The sequence below is a fragment of the Numida meleagris genome, chromosome 1 (genome assembly GCF_002078875.1).
Source record: "Numida meleagris isolate 19003 breed g44 Domestic line chromosome 1, NumMel1.0, whole genome shotgun sequence".
Taxonomy (NCBI): Eukaryota; Metazoa; Chordata; class Aves; order Galliformes; family Numididae; genus Numida; species Numida meleagris.
Window position 1 is genome coordinate 62,837,977 of NC_034409.1, and position 9,452 is coordinate 62,847,428.

Here is a 9,452-nt window from a genome sequence, read left to right on the forward strand (position 1 = left end):
AGCACCTCACCACTCTCTCAGGAAAGAACTTCCCACTGATATCCAACCTAAATCTTCCCTCCTTCAACTTAAAACCATTCCCCTTGTCCTGCCATTATCTACTCTTGTAAAGAGTTGACTCCCCTCCTGTTTGTAGGCTCCCTTTAGGTACTGGAAGGCTGCAATGAGGTCGCCCGCAGCCTTCTCTTCTCCAGGATGAACAATCCCAGCTCCCTCAGCCTGTCTTCATAGGAGAGGTGCTCCAGCCCTCTGATCATCAGATCATCTGATCATCATCTGTTGCTCCATTCTCTCATAGAAATTGTAACCTTTTCACAATTCCTTTTGGAAGCGTTCCTTTCATCCAAAGGTATCAAAAGTACATCCTCTCAAATACAATCAATACCATCAAGCAACAACCGCAACTTTTGTCACCCACCATGGTTCCCTCAAAGCCAAGCAGTACTGACAGCAGCCCCATCACCAAGCCATCCCCACCTGACCATTAGTGCCACTACAACAACTGTGGGACTGCACTGTCAACCTGACCAGGTTCGCTATCTTTCCTTCCAGCAAGGCTATTTTTAAACTGAGATCAGTTTTCTGATTAGACTTCTCATGCGTGCCCAGACAGCTGTCCTGTGTGACAAGATGAGAAAAGGACACAGCACCCCAGGATAAAAACCAAGCAGCTGGAGGTAGGAGCACTGCCCAAGACACTTCTAGAAAATACACCCTTTTAATCCTTCCCTTTGGTATTTAGCTTTAATGATTGCTTCTATTGTTTGTTTCAGATGTGAAGGACCTGAGGCCTCAAAGCCCGTCTATTTACCAAAAAGTAACTCACTTCACTACACAATGTAGCTACGGGAAAGCTGTATATAAAGTCTGTTAAGAGAACAATGAACTCCTGTCTTCATTTAGTATCTTCAGATTTGTAACTTTGCTATTATCAACATTTAATTCAAGAGGGGTAAAAAAATGAACTCTCAAATCAAGCACTATTCTCATTTTACCCCACTGGCTCTGCAGCTGCAGTCTGGCTGAGAAAAGTCCTGGTTTTAATAACACTGGAAAGGAAAATCATTTCTAAGTGAAAAGCACAAGTCAAGCAAGAAAGGAATTTTGTTTGTTTGCTTCTGGAGTTGCCTTTTTATTTAAGAAAACACAATGGAAAGCATAAAAATCTCAGAAGAATGAAGGAGGAAACAATGCCCTAAGGGAAAGGAGCACCGAGGTTCCAACAGCAGGCAAGAACTATCAGGCTGTAGGTCGCTAAGCCATGCAGACACAAAGACCCCCTCCTGCCCAAAACTTATGCATGATTTTTCACAGGCTGCCATCTTAATAGTTGTCATGCAATTGCTCCAGTATGCCTGCTACACATTTCTTTCTGCCTGCTTGTGAGGCCTTAAGTCAATTTAATACTCCCAAAAAGAGATTTGGCACGTCTTTCAGAAGCCTGGGGACAGGAACATTTATAATATGGCACACAGAGGTGACAAGATGTAGCTACTACACTTTCACTGAAAAATCAAAACAGATCTCTACAGAGATACAGAACATCTAAGCTGTTCCCACCCAAACAAAAGGCCTCCCAGAAAATATTTTCCTAAACACAAGTCACACCTACATTGTTTCACTGGAACAGACATTCAAGGTCACTCACCCCCCCCAAATCCTACTTTCCTCTAGCTGGTTTCTGTGGATCCTCAGATACGTGACCCTTTAAAGCTTTCTCTTTTCATAGCATCACATCCAAGCACTAGCATGAAAGCCTGCTGTATTTTGCAGACTCTACCATCCATTAACGAATGCTTCATCCCAAATTCACCCAAATTCTCAGTAACAGCATGGCAATTTAACAGACTTCCCCCTGAATTTTGGAACAAAGCATGCTACATATCAGATGCTCACTCACCCAGGAGCTCACAGCCTGACACCACAGGGGAAAAAGAGGTGGGGAAGAGCTCCTAATTCCTCCGTGTTTGGCTGCACAGTTCTCTCCCTCCTGTGCGCTGCATTCTGTGTAACCACTGCAGTGCTCAGAGCAAGCAGACTCACAAGAGCAGCCGGAAAACAGTCTGGCATCTCCGAAGCTGAGCAGAGGTGTCCATCCCAGCTCGAGGGTGGTTCCTGCACTGGAAACCTATCATCTACAGCTCTTTGGCCAGAAGGAGGGTCACAGGGACAAGTGGCCGCTGGGAGGCGATAATTAGGGCGAGAGAGAATAATAAAGCCAGAAAAACTGTGTGACTGCACGCATGTGTGTGTGTAGGAAGGGAAAAGAATAAGTGGAGCAAATAATGAGTGAAAGAATGGAGTAAGTATACAAAGAAAATTATTTACTGAACAGACTATTTGTGCTGCTGACCTCAGTTCATTCCTCTCCAAGTTTTAACTCCTTGCAGCCAGGGCTCTGCCTGGAAGAAAACTAAGCTCATGTCCATCACCAAAATCACATCACCACTCTAAGCTGCCACAGCCAGATCCTGCAAGGGAGAATGCACTCTGGGAACAGACAGCTGTTCAGTTTCAGTGCTCTAATAAATTGCCACAAATTAAAAGTTGTTTCCTGAAGGCCTGGTCAGCCTGTGTCCCCGCCTCCGCACTCTACTCCCAAAGAAAAGCCCTTTTGAACCCCGAGCTGAAGGGATTGGCTAGGGTTCACATCACCACCATTTTTAAGAACTTCGCAGAAAGGAGAGCTGAATATTGCCAGGTTATAAAAAGTCAAATGTTCACCGAGCACACCTTTCCATGGAAAGGACTGCTGTACACAAGTTAATCCCGTAGCCACGACCTTGCCACCTAAAGTTTTTACTGCCATAACAAACTCCACTGATTGCTGCGTGTAACTGTGCCGTGAACTCCCATATATCAAAAGAAAGTTGTATTTTGCATGACAGGAGCTACTCCAAGTGGAGAGTGCATTCCACTTGGGGAAACAGGGGCAGAGAAGTGAAATAACTGACATGAAATACATTTTAAAAGTCATTATTGCATTTGAGAACAGGATCATCTGCTCTCAGATTCCCCAAAACCAAGGATGCTACAATGATACTGCCTCCACAATGAAGCAAGCAACAAGTCCCAGCAAAATGATGCAGTGTAACCACGAACATTACAGGTGATGATTGCGTTGTATGGCCTAGTATTTAATTTACAGCACTGAAAAACCTCTAGTCCAAACTGCTGTGAAGAAACTTTTCCAAATACAGCCAAACGATATGCCTGACTTTGCAAACAGTCTGAAGGCTGTTCCATTCTTGCGTCACATGTCAAAGGACCCAGTTAAGTCATATGAATTAAAACAGAAAACTTGCAATTACCGCTGTAGCAAGTCAAACACAATTCTAGAAAAAAAAAGTCAAACCAGCTTAAGCTAAGACCGCTGTTAGATGGGCTACGTTCAACTGCCCACTCCTGTTTCCTAAATTGCCATAGTTAACACAGCATTTTAAGGCAATTCATCCTCCAATCCAACAGACTTGATCTACTGTATTGATCTGACAACACTTCATTTCCAGTCCATTTCAGAGTCAAGATCCACTGCTGCCCTGACACCAAGGAAACAACCAAGACTGGCTAGCATGCAGCTGGCATCGCCCTGCCAGGTCAGGTCTATCCTACAGGTCTTGAACCTATATGACTGATTCTGTTTCTCTCTCTGTCTTTGCTACTTCCTCTTTTCTTTTTTTTTTTTTTGATTGCTGAAGACCACAGGAATGAGGCAGAAAGAGAATGAAGACCTAGAGAAAGATAATCCTTAATATTTGGAGATGACATTACACATCGCAGAACAGCTCAGGTTGGAAGAGATGTTAAATAATACTCAGTTCCAACTCCCCTGCCATGGGCAGAACTGCCACCCAGCAGCTCAGGCTGCACAGTGCCCCATCCAGCCTGACCTTGAACGCCTCCAGAGACGGACACCCACAGCTTCTTTGGGCTGCCTGTGCCAGGGCCTCACTGCCCTCTGAGTAATGATTTCCTCCCAGTATCTAAGCTAAATCTCCCTTATTTTAGTTTAAAGCCATTACCTTGTCCTGTCATTACATACCCTTCTAAGAAGTCCTTCCCATCTTTCCTGTATACTCTCTTAGGTACTCAAAAGCTGCAATGAAGTCTCCCCGGAGCCTTCTTTTCTCCAGGCTGAACAAGCCCAAATCCCTCAACCCCTCTTCATGGGAGAGATGCTCCAGCCCTCTGATCATCTTCATGGCCCTCCTCTGGATCTGCTCCAACAGCTCCATGTCTTTTTTGTGCTGGGGGCTGCAGGCCCAGGACATAGTACTCCAGATGGGGCCTCACAAGGGCAGAGTAGAGAGGGACAATCACCTCCCTCGCTCTGACCCTGGTGGTCACCCCTCTTTTGATGCAACCCAGGATACTATTGGCCTTCCAGGCTCCCAAGTGCACATTGCTGGCTCATGTTGAGCTTTTCCACCAGAACCCCCAAGTCCTTCCACGCAGAGCTGCTCTGCATCCATTCATCACTCAGTCTGTACTGATATTTGGGATTGCACTCGATTAATCACCTGATTTACCAGTGACATGAATCACAGAATGGCTTGGGTTGGAAGAAACCTTAAAGATCATCTAGTTTTGTGATGTCATCTAGATACAATATGATTCCAAATGAAATCAACAACTTAATGAAGTTTAACTGCTGTACTGGCACAACTGAATTGAAAACTGCAGATTAATAAAATGATACAGGAACACAACATGATAAGGTTGTTCGATCTCTTTGAAAAATGTTTTCTTTGAAATTTTCTGGTGTAGTGGAAACAGCAAGGAACCTAGCCTTTCGGCACTAAGAAGGAAAGCTTACAAAACGCTCCTCCTGGAGAAAGTAATATCATTTGGCTTGTGAAGGATCACTGCTTCACAAGGGCCACAGAGACTATCTTCAGACACAGTCCATCTCAACAAGGAAGAAGTCAGTGGAGAAAAGTCATGTTTTCATAGCAGAGAATAAAGGACAATGCACAGCAGTTCCTGACCTCAAGCATTTGGTTTTGACGTAAGTTCAGTTTAGGAATGCCCACCTTTTAAACTAGAGTAGAAGAGTTTTGAGGAATAAAGTTATGAAGTCATCTATTCATGAAGCAAATAAGCCTTCTCCCAGAATGTAGTTTCACCAGTACTGTCAGCTAGCATTAGAGAAAGGAAGAGAGAAAGATATTTTTTTAACCTACCCTTTTGAAGGATTACTAAACATTTTAATTCCTTCTATCTTAACACTGCAGCATTTTACAAGATTGTTGCTTCAGTAACTATTTAAAAATAAACTCCCGAGAGTGCAGATAGCACTAAAAACAAGCCTCTGCAGACTGATGAAACATCTAGACAATTGTCCGCAAAAGGGCACATTAGCAGACTTCTCCTAAAGGGAAGCAAACATCTCAAGTGACACCCTCCGAGCAATTTAGCTGTTTTAGATCACAGCTGAGACTACACCATTTCTAAATTAACATTAACTGATACCCTTCCCCTCCTCCCCCCAAAAAACAAAATCCAGTAAGCTGCACAGCCAATCCAGTCCACGAGACATACCCTGCTCTCTAACGTTTGTTCATACTGGCTCACCCTGTTACAAACAGGCTTAATTGCTATTGCTAATAAAACTCAGTAGTTTCTCCTCCCTGCACCAAAGAAGGACAGGAACAGTAGGCAGCCCGGGGCATGGGGGAAGCAGGGGGGGAAATGGTGTCGGGAGACCAGAAACAGAAAAAGAGGGCAGTAGGTTAAAGGAAGGAAAATGTGTAAGAGGAAGCAACCACAAGGTAAGGTACACTTTGTAAAGAATCTAAAGTTCAGCCCTACCAGGCCAGAAGATTCTGCCTCTTGGAGAGACACCAGCTAGGAAGGGAACAAAAAGAGACGGAAGGGTAAAGAACAGTCAAAACATGAAGAAGCGTGGAGGAAATTAGAGAAGAACTACCTGCTTCACGTGCAGCATACGCAACAAGAAGGATCTCCCTTCTGTGCCAGAAGGAACGTGGATCGGGAGTCTCTTCCCTCATGAACCGCACAGTGAATACACTCATGACCACAACCATATTATGATAGTATCAGAAGACTGCGGCTCAGCATGTAAGTTGCCATGTGGAATAGTTCTGACTTTAGGAAGTCCCAACACTTACTGCCAGGGTATGACGCCAGCTCAAGGAATATGGACAACGTGGTATGAGTGCAAAGAGCTGCCTGAGAGACAGTTCAGCAGGAAATCCGCTCAATGTCAGGAAGGCTGACCAAGCTGAGAGAAGATGGAAGTCAGAGGATGTGCCAGGGACCTATGCCCTGAATGCAAATTGGTTATTCCAACACAAAGGTTCCCACACCTCTCACAAATGCACAGCTCCCCAGAAACAAACAATTGACTTTTTGCCACCTTAGGAGTGTCCCACAGAATGATTTGTAGGTTGGTGCACATCTTGAAATAAATCTGCTGTCAAATAAAATCCTATTCGATGCACCAAATTCAAAACTTCCCGGCATTTGCCATTCTAAACATCAACAGAAAATTGCATTTGTGTTCTTCTACTCTCATCTGCCTTATTTAAGCAAATATATATATATATATTTATATATATATATTCAGAGCAGGGACTTGTTTACTATGGTTTAATACAGTATTTGGCACAGCAGAGCCCTTGGGTAAGTCTCCAGGCGTAAGCGTAATGCAGCAGGCATTATGTGTAATGCAAAAGCAACACAACTAGTATTAAGACAGAACAATGATCCCAGTTGTAGCCCATCTGCCTTCTCTAGAGAGCATGGAGATAATAATGCACTGCAGAGAATTATTAGCAGCTATCTCCTGCTGAGGCTGTCATCTTCTGGATAACTGCTCCATTTTCGCACAAACTTCTCTGTTTTGAAGTATTGGATCCAGACCATATATCACTGACACCCAGTCTTCCCATATACTTTCTGCATTTGCAAGCAATCCTAATCTCCCGGGAAAGTCCATAACAAGACACTTGTGAGATCCAGAAGAAACCTGAAACACCAGGCGTGCAGCACTGACCTCCCCAGGCTCACCAAGGAAACCATACACAAAGGCTAACTCTAAACTAATCTTTCTTTACAATCAAAGCAGGAAGAGGCACGGCTCTAGAGAATTCTCAGTGGGAGCCTGGCTTAAGCAGTGATTTACCTTGGCTAAGTGAATCACCAAAAGCATGCCACATGTCCATAAACCATTTGCCCTTCCTGACAGCCTAAGGTAGTTTTTCCCTCCTAAACCGAGCAGAACTCTGTTTATAGCAGGTGGAGTACCATACAGAGTGCACAGAGGCTTGCTAAAGAAATAACTTTGTTCTAGAAAGAAAGATTAGTGAAGCATTCTGCCATTTCACTGGTTAAAGCAGGAGTTCTAGGCAAATACCTGCCTCATGCTGTGCAGATCACCACACAACTGAGATGAGAAAGCGTCCCATCACAAGACTGGTGTTGCAAGTGTCTCAGCAGGAGACCAAGAGTAGTCTGTTACATGGGTGGGTACCAACTGCAGCTGGTTTTAACAGGGTTTGAACCAAATTTGGTTTCTGTTGCCTCAAGTTTCATTTCTTGAATGAATCCTGAAAAAATTCCAAGTGTTAAATAGTGCAAATCTTTGCAAGCTGCAGTAGCTCACAGAAACGAAGCAGAAGTTCTGCCATCCTTTTCACAGGACCTGACCAAACAGAAGCCCACTTCAACAGCTGTGTACACATCACATTTTAGAGACACTAACAGAAGGGCAAGAAGGAATTCCCAACCATCCCAACAGAGCCAACACAGTTCTACCTGGACCACAAAGAGATGACAATGTTAGATAGGACGTGCACAGCCACAAGACTTTTACTTGCATGGCAGAGATAACAAGTTAAGATATGATCCCACAAAAACAAGGCTGTTCTGCATACACTCTCTCTTTTAAGAGAGAAAAACTTCCAGCAAGGAGTCTCCCCACAGACTTAAAGAGATCTCAATGACCTGAAAGGAGATCACTTAAAGTTACGCTATCCATTAAGTCACTTCACTTCAAAAGTTATTTGATGAGTAGCAGGATTATACCCTAAGACCTCCTCAGACACACCAGACAAAGTTCAATCCAAAGAATAATGCCGCCACGATGATAAAGGATATAACTAAAATAAAGCTTTAAAGGAAGACACTTCTTCTTATTACAAGTCTTCCATGCACTGAACTGGCCTCTTCCTTCAACCACAAGCAGCTCCCTGCAAGCCTTGCCTCACTTCAAAGCACTGCAGATTCAGAGGAATTACTTCCAAATGGCAGGGCAGAAAGCACGAATACTGAACAATTTCCTGCTGGCCAAAGAGGAAGTTCATGCAGTAAGCAGGTTATTTCCCAGACTTTAATTAAGCTGTACAGCTGGAATACTGATGCAGACCAACACAGCAAAAGACCCAAACCATCAGATAAACATTCCTAATGTTGGAAATGAATCAGCACAGAAAATGGAAAACTGCAGGACTGAAGCTTTGTTTTGTAATGTACAGTAATAAGCTTGAGACCACCAGCCTAAATCAGAAGTCCACTGTGCAGTGCGCTACAAGGAGCAGAAGAAAGCACACCTCCTGCACACAGGCTCCAACTCAAGGGATGGGATGACTGCCAGACAAGTGATTTCAAAGAAAGAAGGCTGCACAGCAAAAAGCCACATGCATTCGTAACATTAAGCAGTAGCCCACTCACCCACTGTCTAGCTGATGAAGTTTGGCCAGTGGTAGAGGATGGCACTAAGGACTTCCCTGCAGTTCTGAAGGCAGAGGATGAGGCAGCTCCACTGGTGTTTATGAGACTCTCATGATGAGAGAACAGCACCTCTATCTGCCACTGCTCTGTCAGGACCAACAAGGTAGAGACAGAAAACAAGGAGGCTTTAGTGACGGCCTGAAGGTTAGCAGCAATGACAGCTGGGACTATGTGTCAGATTCTCCATAGCGTGCCACTCTCAATGCCAGCTGAAACTGACCAAGAAGAAAACCAGCCTATGCCTGTAGCTGCAGGACCCACATAGAAATGATTTGGTTTGTTTGCCATTAAGGCTTTAAACAAGAACACCACTTTCAGTAACAACGGTCATTGTTTTGAATGATTGACTGTCAAAAAGAAAACCAGACACAAAGCAAGGAGAGCCTAGACTAGTTTTAACCATACGGCTAGACACAAAAGATCGTATCACAGAGATGCCATGGAGAAAGAAAGAAAAAAGTTAACATATAATCCAGATAAAGATCTGGGGAGAAGGCAGAAATGACAGGCTGAGAGAAAGGAATGTGGTAAAAAGGTTTTCCTCATGATTTCCATAGCTTTCTTCAGAGCCCTTTCTGAAAAATGAAATGCAGTTCGTCATGTTGTCTGTTGCAAAAACAACAGTTTCAGAACAGCTGATCTCTGCTGGAGCAATCAGGTTTCTGCCTTCAGCAAGAAGCTATGCCTCTACTGCACAT

The 9,452-nt window shown here is 43.9% G+C and overlaps 1 protein-coding gene across 13 annotated transcripts in view; it reads right to left on the reverse strand.

The window, feature by feature from the left end:
- The window catches only part of MICAL3 (microtubule associated monooxygenase, calponin and LIM domain containing 3), a 154,423-nt gene extending 145,365 nt beyond the window's left edge, over positions 1–9,058 (reverse strand). For 3 of the 13 annotated variants that reach the window (XM_021390217.1, XM_021390178.1, XM_021390170.1), the window contains exon 1: positions 8,695–9,058. The gene's annotated coding sequence lies outside the window, so the exon portion shown is untranslated. Of the gene's footprint in view, positions 1–1,900; positions 1,922–8,694 lie in introns of those variants that run through there. The other 10 variants (XM_021390212.1, XM_021390237.1, XM_021390159.1 and 7 more) reach the window with 10 other exon arrangements.